This window comes from Eulemur rufifrons, chromosome 16, assembly GCF_041146395.1.
Source record: "Eulemur rufifrons isolate Redbay chromosome 16, OSU_ERuf_1, whole genome shotgun sequence".
NCBI lineage: Eukaryota > Metazoa > Chordata > Mammalia > Primates > Lemuridae > Eulemur > Eulemur rufifrons.
The window spans coordinates 16,190,001-16,200,514 of NC_090998.1; positions in this window are offsets into that span (position 1 = coordinate 16,190,001).

Genomic DNA, 10,514 nt, shown 5'->3' on the forward strand with positions numbered 1-10,514 from the left:
ATGGACCCTGATGGCAAAGGTCGGAGACTTGGAACAAAAACTAAAAAACAAACATGCTCAGAGAAACTAGAGAAAACATTTAAAATGGCAATAATTTCATAATTATATACAGGTGTTTGACTGCCAAACTGGTAAAAGAGAACTAATGGAGTACTCAGAGTGGAGTGGTATGTAAATGGTAATGAAAAAGCAAAAGGTGTTCATTGGTGACCTTGTCTTTACGGCACTGATAATTCACTCATCGTTCATGCTAGTCATATATATCTCTACTGTAGGAGCAATGGGATATACAAATTAACCAGACAGACAGAATCACAAGGATATTTTCCAAGAGTTGCTTTTGCATTAAGTATAATAGTCATGTATCAAATCTTTACTATGTGCCAGGCACTGTGTTAAATGCTTTACATACTTCATTATTCAATTCTGAGAGAAATCTACAAAGTAGATTCTATTATCTCGGGTATATACATTAGGAACAGAAGCTTAGAGATGTTGCCCAAGATGAGATTGCTGTGAAGTGGAACGTGCTGAGCTGGTACTGATTGAAATTCAGGTATGTCTTGCTCTGAAGCCTCACTCTTTGCCGTAGGCCACGCTACCTGCGGTATCCCTGGATCTTCATTTTAGGTGCCAGCCTCTAAGTCAAACACAACCTCAATGTAGGAGCCATAGATTTTAGTTGCTCTGTTACTTTTACTCATTTATTGGTGGTTTAACAAACATTAACTAAGCCCTGACTTTGTGCTAGGTGCTGTGAACAAAGCTGGTGAAGATGATAAATATTATAGGCCTATAAGTATCCACATTCTAGTAAGGGAAGAACTCAATAATTGCCATAAATGTACAAGATGCAAATAATGCATTTCCAGGGATGACAAGGACACGAATTCAGAGACGGTTTTATAAAAAAGATGACACTTGAACTGACTCTCGACGACTGACTTTCTAGTTTGCCTGTTGCATAAGGTATACCAGGCAATAGGCCCCAAGCACAGTGGTTTCGGAGAACTTCTGCCTGTGCAACCTGGTCAGAGTCAAAGGTTCTTAAGAAGGAGTGATCAGAAAATAAGGTGAGAAAATCAACAGGAGCTAAATAATGAAAGATGACCTCATATGCCATGGTAAGGATTTGACATATATTCTTAAAGCAATGGGGAACCATTAAAGAATTTGAAGCAAGGATTTTCTTGAATAGATTTTCTTTTTTTTACTGAGAGGGGAAGAATAAAGAGTTAGTGAAACAGAAAGCAAACCAAGAAGGCAGAAAGAGAGGGGAAATATAAAGTAGTGCACAGAGGAGGTATTTAGGAGATATAATGAGTAGGACATGCTGGCTGATGGGATAAGGAGCAATTCAGAGTAATTTCAAGCTTTCTAATTTTGGGGATTGGCTGAATAGCAGAGAGAGACAGGAAATATACAAGGAAGAGATATTAGGGGCCAGGAGTTTATTTTTGGATATTTTAAATTTGAAAGGCCAAGGGGACACTCAGGTATGAAAGAAGTTGTTGGATTCTGAACAAAGGAGATATAAAAGAGTGGAGGAGGATAAGGGAGCAAAACTATTATCTTCACTACTATAGACCTTAGTTTGGGCAATATGGCTTAATAGGAAAAGCCAAGATGGGGGAATATTATCTAGAGCACAGATGACCGGAGTTAATCTTATAGGTTAATTGAGTCAGTCAATCACTTAACTGATATTTAGTAAAACACCTGCTATGTCTCAGAGACTGAGCGAGGTTCTGGGGAGGGAGCAGAGAACAAGGGAAATGTGGACTTTGCTTTCATGGAGCAGTGTGGTATAAGATGCCAACAAAATAATTGAACAAATAAACTTACACAAATGGTGATCAGCACTGTGAAGAAGAGAAAAAGTGCTGAAATGCAAAATAACTGGGTGGGGTATGAACGGGGAAGCCTAATTATGCTGATTGAGCAGGGAGGATCTCTCTCTGAGGAGATGGCATTAAGCTGAGGTAGGCAAGGACAGAAGGAACAAGCCATGTATGTGGAGAGCTGTGGAAAGCATGGTAGGAAGAAACAATAACATTTGCAAAGTTTCTGTGGCAGGAAAGATCCTGGCAAGTTTGAGCAAGTAAAGAAAGCACTGTGGAAATTCATTGTAAGTGAGGGGAGAGGTAAGTAGGGGCTGATAACACAGGGCCTTGGAGACATCATAAAAAGTCTGAGTTTATTCAAAGTGCAATGGAAAGCCATTGAAAGGAGGCATAATCAGGTCTGAGTTTTAATATCATTCTTGTTGTCTTGTGAAAAACGAACAAGAGGGAACCGGTAAAAACAGCAAAATGAGGTAGAAGGTCATTTGAGTATTCTGGGTAGGAGACGATAGTGCATGGAGTCAGTGTGGTTGTTGGTGACAGAAGTAAATGCATTCAGTACACTCAGGGGCTTGAGGATGGATTGATGGGGGTGAGGGAGAGAGAAGAACTGAAGACAAATTCTGAGTTTGGGGTCATCTGCTGAAGTCAGGATTATTGAGTGGGATAGAGCAGCAGTCCGCAGCCTTTTTGGTACCAGGGACCAGCTTCGTGGAAGACAATTTTTCCACAGAAGGGAGGAGGGATGGTTTGGGGATGATTCAAGCACATTACATTTATTGTGCAGTCAACCTCTCTGTTAATGATAATCTGTATTTGCAGCTGCTCCCCAGAGCTAGCATCACTGCCTCAGTTCCATTTCAGATCATCAGGCATAAGATTCTCATAAGGAACGTGCAACCAGGATCCCTTGCATGCAGTTTACAGTAGCCGCTCCTATGAGAATCCAATGTGCTGATCTGACAGGAGGCGGAGCTTATGCAGTGATGGCAGCAATGGGGAGCAGCTGTAAATACAGAGGAAGCTTCTCTCCACTGCCCATCTCTCACCTCCTGCTGCACGGCCTGGTTCCTAACAGGCCAAAGATCGCTGTTGGTTCCCGGCACCACGGGTTGGGGACCGCAGAGCTAGAGGACACACTAGGGGCAGAAGGCAAAGGCAGAGTTCAAAGACGGTAAGTTTGGAGATAGAATTTTGGGAGTAATCAGTCTGTAGATGGTAGCAAAAGCCCTGTGAATAGATGAGCAAGAGGAGGGACAGTATTTCATACAAAGAGAGAGAAATGGAATTATTTTGATCATGTGTATAGATAAGTTTCTAGGATATGTGGAAACCTGATGGGCCCTCTGGTTAATAAGATATCTACCTACCTACCTATCTATCCATCTATACACACACACACACACATTTTCCCCAGGTAGAGGAGAAAGCAAGTCATCCCTCCGATGAAGAGGTGAGATGTGCTAGAAGCCTTGAGAAGAACTGTAAAATTCACAAATAAATAGGAGAGAGAAGTAGACAAATGATCATGAAAGCATAAAAGTACTGACAAACCAGTGCATTGAAAGACCATAGATTTATGAATTTATCACAGCCTTAGCCCATTCGATTATATCCCCTCAGAATTACTCAAAGCGAATGATGAATCAGATTGATTGAGTTTGGGGGTTTACAGAAGAAATGGAAAGAATATTTGTGGGCAAGGTACAGGGAGGATGCTAATAAAGAATTATTGCAGTGAGGGCTTCTGAGCAGAGGAAAAAAATAAAATTACAAGGGAATAAAAGACAGAAAAGAGGGATTTCAGAGAGTAGTAATCTTAAGAAAAGATTTTTGGAGTAAGAATATCTGAGTTTACATATGAAATGGAGGGGGAAAATATTGAGTTAATGAGACAAAAATGACAGCATTTAGGGAGTGATTGACAGTGGCAAATGAAAAAATAGGGTCAAGTTTAAAATGACTCTCAGATTTCCACTGTGGGTGACGACGGGTGGAGAGTCTTTCAATGCACTAATCTAGGGACACAAGAAAGTTAGTTTTTTTTTTTCCTTTTCTTTCTAAGGGGTTAATAGTAAGCCCAGTGTTGCTCAAGTTTGAATTGCTTTTCAGACATGAGTGGAGCTTCTTCTAAGGCTGCTGCAGCCTAGAAGAGGTGCTTGGGATTAAGGTCTAGGTTGGAGAATCTCATGTATTTAAGTGGTAGATGTCAGGAAATAGGTAAAGTTGTCCTGATGACCAGAACTCCAAGATGCACCATTGTTTCAGGGAGAATTCTGCCGCCTTTGACCTCACATTAATAATCCTTTCTGCCTCTACTCAAGTCCCTCTACTGTCATAGAGCAGCCATCTGTGTTGGTCATATTCTCCAGCCATAGGCAGTTTTTGTTACTTGCTTAGACACATTTGAAACTGCCAGAATGAAAACCCCTCCTCTTTGTGCTTTTGCTCCACCAGTGACTGACACCTTTGGCCCCCCAACGTCTAATATCTGTCAATTGGGCAAGACTCATTTTTACTGTTGAACAATTTGAATGTTCTCACAAATGCCAGGATAAAACACTGGACTTAAAGACCATGTAGCTGACTGTCAAAAACTGTAATTAATTGGTCAGACTTACAGCTTCCATCAACATAAGACAGCATAATCAGCATTCATAATGTAGTTTACCCATTTTGTTGGGAGGTTAAAGCTTTCACATCTTTGATATCTCCAGCAACCACAGCTTTCTGTGGGAGCGGAAATTATGCCCGATGTCTTGACTAAGTACACATGGCAGGAGTAGAACAGCAGTTCCAAACCACCTTACCTCATGATCTTGGGTTTCTGATCCCTGGAGTATTATATGAAAGTCACATCTGTAAAGCATTCACCACAGTGAGTAGTATACAGTAGGTACCCAGTAAATATCTTTCTCCCTTTTCCTTTCTCCCATTATCACTTTTAAAACTTACATCTATATAGAGTATATGCACACATGAAATTTGCCAACTAATATACCAGCTCTTTTTCATATTTAATCTGTTTCAGAAATGTGTTATAATTAGCATATGTTGATAACTAATATCTATATTATAGTGAAGAATGATCGCATGCATATGTATACACATGTGCATAAACACATAAGAGAATGGGCTTACGAAAAGTACTTCTTAGTTATAGCTATGAGCTCCTAGATGGTAAAGTGTTTTATAAATCCAAGGTAATATTTCTATTAGATATAGTTTTCACTTTTAATTTGATTGTATTTATTGGATTATTTTTTGAACTGTTGAGAAATGAAAGTCATTAAGAGACTTAAACCTAAATTTCCACTCTGTTCTTGTTCATTCATGTAGTATGATTTAGAATTGCAAACTTTTACTTTTATGCAGATATTAGGATTTTTTGCAATAGCATACAGTTAAAATCTTTAGCTTTACCATTATGGATCCCCTCATTCTATCAGCCACTGAATTTCTGATTTCATCTCTAAATACTCCCTTTATCTGCTATTCTATATTCTGTTCAAGAACATCTGGAACTTTCTTTAATCTGTGTTTCTGATTTTGCTATATCCTGGTGCATGAGATTTTCTTCTCATACTCTTCATGTTTCTAAATCTCTGATTCTGATGATAACTTTTCACTGGAAGCCATAAATTCTATCACTTGACTATGGATTAATTCATATTACAGAAATGGTTACAAATTTCTTAGAGTGAGCTATAGTTTTGAATATTGATTCTCTTCCTTACATAGCTCCCTACAGTAGTAGGTCTTAATAAATATCATGGTTTAATTTTCTTTCAGTTGATAAAAAATAAGAATATCTCAAAACAAATAAATGATTTCAAGGATATTTAAAAATGATGCTCGTAGATCAAAGAAAAAAGACCAATGTAGAAAGGTAATTAAGTATTGATTAAAAAGTATTAATGAAACAAATTTGTTAGATTAGAGCTACTTAATAAATAATATTTCATATTACTAATGTCTTTATTATGTATCTCAAAAATCCAAAAGCAGATTAGAAAGTCACTGACTAATTCATTTTCCCCAAGCTTGTTAATATGAATGGATCTCTGTAAATTTACTTGTTTTAATGCTAGTTAGTGGGTGAACTAGTCTGTACCCTCATTAGCTAGGAAAGCCCAACAGGTGTGCACAGTTTAAGAAAAACATGTAACCATCTATTGTCATGCAGTTGGGCTTTGGCTAACTATACATATGAAAAAAATCACTTAAGAACCTTAATAATTTCATTAAGTCTTTGAATAAATTATAACATAGTCTACAAAGAAAATAAGGCTCCCAGGACAGATATATTGTTGCTTTTTGCTTTTATAGCCCTTCCTTTCCCCCTCCTCCTCCATTTCTTCTCTTCCTCCTCTTTTCCTCCCTCCCTTTCTTCTTTTTTTCCTTCCAGATCTATTCATTATGTATCTACAATGTGCAAGGTCCTTAGAGCACATGGTTTAATATAATGTTCCATAATACTTCCATTGTGGTCAGAAAGACGGACAATCCAATACATATGTAAGCAAATGAAAACACAAGATAAATTCAGATTTTGATAAGATCTATGGAGGAAGCAGATACAGGGTTGTGGGAGAGATGTACATACTCCTAGTATCCAATGAATTCTCAAGGGGTTATACTAAGGAGTGTGGAAAAAAGCTGCAATACGGAGCTTAACAGCAACACAGATTGAGTCTGACTATCCTTTGCCTGACAGGCAGACAATAATCAAAATAAAGAAGAAACAAATGATTTTGGATGATGACACTTTTATTATCTTTTAAGATACTTGATTTATAAAATTCAAACAATAAAGAGATGATCATACTGATTATGTAAATATAATGATTTTCAGAAAAATATAAAAAAATGCAGATGGAAAACTGAGTTGAAGGCAGAATTAATGTGTTTGTCTGTATTTTTTTTTTTTTTTTCCATTCTCTTTTTGCTGCTTTCTCTGAACGTTTATTGTACCAGGCACTGAGCCAGAATCTGAGGACAAGAAATATGAGTAAGACATTGTTCCTGCCGTCAAGGAGTTCATAGTCTAGAGGATCCGTATAATACTTCGCACTCCTGATTTTAGATCTCTTGAGAAAAAAGAAGTGAATATACTATTTCTTTGGGTGAAGTAACTTTGATCAATGTAACTATGTAAAAAACTGTCTGGAACCCTCTTCCCCTAAGAACCTAAATTAATATGTCCCCTACCTCCTTCATGTCTCTGCTCAGATGTTACCATCTCAGTAAAGTTATTCTTCACCAGCCTTTAAAAGTAACATCCCAACCCTACTCAGGAGTCATCCCTCCCTGCTTCATTTTTCTCCTTGGCATTCGTCGTCTTAGAGGATACCCTGTGAATGAATTATTTATCTTTAAAAATATCTGTTTTACTCCTCTAAAATGTAACTTCCATGAGATTAGAAGTTTGGGCTCATTTTGTTCACGCATGCATATCCAGTGCCCAGTACAGTACCAGGCACCCTATATATATATATATATATATATATATCAATGAATGAATGTTACAATAATGGAAAATAAAGTGTATATTGCTTTTGGAGGATTATGCATAAAATAAGTAGAATCAGTTATAATTAAGGCATTATTCTAAACCTTTCTTTCCTTTTTCTTTTTTATTTCATCTTATTATGGGGGATGCAGAATTTCAGGTTAGATACGGTGCCCATGTACCACCTGTCCCCCCAAGTCAAAGCTCCAGGCGTGTCCGTTCCCCAATATTCTAAACCTTTCAAGAAAATCTCTGTACATTTTGGTACCCATTGCTATTTATTTCTACCCAAATCTTGGTAAAGTGCCTTCTACTCACATAAAAAAATAAATCATTTCTCATAAATAAATAGGTGGCAATTATTTAACTACAGCTCAGACTCTTAACTTTACCAAGTCATTTCTTTGTGTTCTGGAGGGAGGATAGCTCAGACAGCTATTCTCAAAAAGCACTGATGTTTAAGCACTTATTGTTCACACACAATACAATTTGTAATTCATCAATTAATAAAAGAAGTTTCTTTTTGTCTTCACTTCAAGAAAAATGTATTATCCTTCTCAGAAAGGCAGTTGCAGGTTGGATCCTATAGAATACTTTATTGTTTTAAAAATAACAATGCTGCCCTATAGATTTTGGTAGCATTTTTTGAAGCTGTAGTAGTCAGATTTTTAATTTTTTAAAAATGTACTTACAAAAATAAGACTTTCTAGTGCTTAAAAAACTCATTGGGACTCTATATTAAAGCATAGCTGGTTGATTGCTGTGTCCCCTATTTCTAAAAAAATATGATCTGGGGTATTGAGCACTTTTAAAGGCCAGGGTAGCCTGTGTATTTATAATCATAATAGGGTTGTTACCTTTAAGCAGAAGTTGCAAGTAACATGGATAATTTTAGTTTAAAAGGGGGAAGATTTCCTCCCCCAGGGCAGAAATATTCTCACAGAACAATTTTGCACATATCAGAGAATGTAAGAGTGGTTGATGCCAACCTATGCTGAGTGACTTGATTGGGCCCTTAAAACAAACACAAAAGACAGAGGACAATGACACACTTAGGCTACCAAATGTAGCTTGCAGGCCCAATAACATACGCACAAAAAGAACAGATGTTCTTATTTCCAAAGCTCTTACAACTAGAGCTTTGGAGGGAAATATGTAATTAAAAGGTAGTTGCACACATTTTTTTTCCTTTTAGCTTCACCAACATAAAACATTTAGTAAAATTATATTTGGTATATAAGTACTCAACACATTTAAATGATAAATCCATTTTGCTTGAAATGAAAGCAGGTAAAGGTATGGGCCTTGGAGCGAAGACCTTCTCAGGCACAAATGCTAAATCCACTACTTTCTTTTTGTGAGATTTGAGCAAATTAATTTCCCCTCTAAGTCTCAACTTCCTCCTCTTAAAGTGGGTTTATGATTGTAGCTCTTTGGTATATTATCTCATAAGGCTATTTCATTAAATTACATAATCCATGTAAATTTCTTAATATAATTTTTGACATATATTAAGATATTAATAAATGTTAGCTGTTATCATTATGATTAATATTATTCAGTAAAATCCATCCTAAGAATAGAGAGACTTTTCTAAAATACTTATTTCATTTTAAAAGATAAAATATTTCAAATTTTTTTATCTGTTATTCTAAGACTTTTGAACACAGCAATCTTCTTAACAGGCTTTATTATTGTTGTTGTTGCTATTGTTGTTTTAAAGATCTACTGATGAATGTAATTTCAGAGTTCCCTAGTTTTTAAATCTTGGTGCCAATGAACTAATTGAATGTGGAGGACACAATGTAGTCAGGCACACAACCAAAGACTTTTGGGTCCATTCAGGAACAAATAAAAGAAAACAAAACAAACTAAAAAGACTTTCAGGAGTGGTTACACTACCTTGAAAATCTTAGCTGTGCATTGAGATTACAAAGATATTTGCATCATAAAAGTCTTTTTGATTTTCATAAAGTTTGTGCTCTGCGTTACACTTAGATTTTCATGTCTAACTTTTAATCTTAGCCATAGAGTAATTGGTGGGCTGGGATTCTCACTGTACAGAGACCAGCGAGGCCTCTGACCCCACCCTCAACAGAGAAGCAACTTGATCTATGTTAGACTGAAATACCTTGCACATCTAGGGCACTAAAACTATGCTACTTTGTTTATTTGTTTTGCATAGGTGATAGTTGATGAAATAAGATTGAATAGAAATATAACCTTTCTGCTGTATTCTACTATATTTTCTAGAATTCATTCTCCCTATTTAAATTAGTTTTTCCTTTTGCTGATTTTATTTTCAACAATAGAAAAAAAATTTCAAGTAGAATTTCACTTATGGTTAAATTTTGGGACCTTCTGGGATTGCTCAGACCTCTCCAACTTGTCTTCTGAGAAAAAACAGCATCTTTAAAGCCTGCAGTGGACTGCCATCTTCACTGTTTAAGCTTATATTACATAATCGATTTCTGATAAAGATTTTGCTTGTGCAAGGCAGCCATTAATTAAATAACATTTCTAGAGTGGTTCTAACTATACATTACATCTTCTTAAATTAATATAAAATCTGAAGTTTGACTGATTTAATAACAGTTTAAAATTCCATATTTACATCACTGTAAAAGATTACCATTGAGATTACTGATGTTAAAATTTAAAATACAAAAAACTCCAAATAAATAACAAAGACATGAAATAACAACAACAACAACAAATTAATCTCTGTCTTCTGGATTTCCAGAGTCATTTATTTTATTTTTTTAAAGTGATTTGTTTAGGCACTGGGAAGGTGACCAACATCAAGGTTAACCCCTGTTACTTATGTCTTTGTGGTATGTGGAAAGACTTAATTTCACTGTAATGTTTCACTATTACCAAAACATGTGTCTGTAGGAAAGATTGATCTTCAGAAACAAACGTACATACACACAAAGAAAAAAAGTTGAGTTGTAATAACCTCTAAACCAGAGCTCCCAGTGAACCCTCAGGTGCAGAGTTCCAGGATAAAAATACCTCACAGCTAAACTCGCTATGCAGCTGGAGCCCTTGGGTGCTGGAGATGACTTACCTGAGGTTACTAGTGAGAGTTTAAATGAAATTTAGGCACATCGTCAACAACTACAGGCCTATTCCAAGGCTGCCTGGCCTATCTCTTA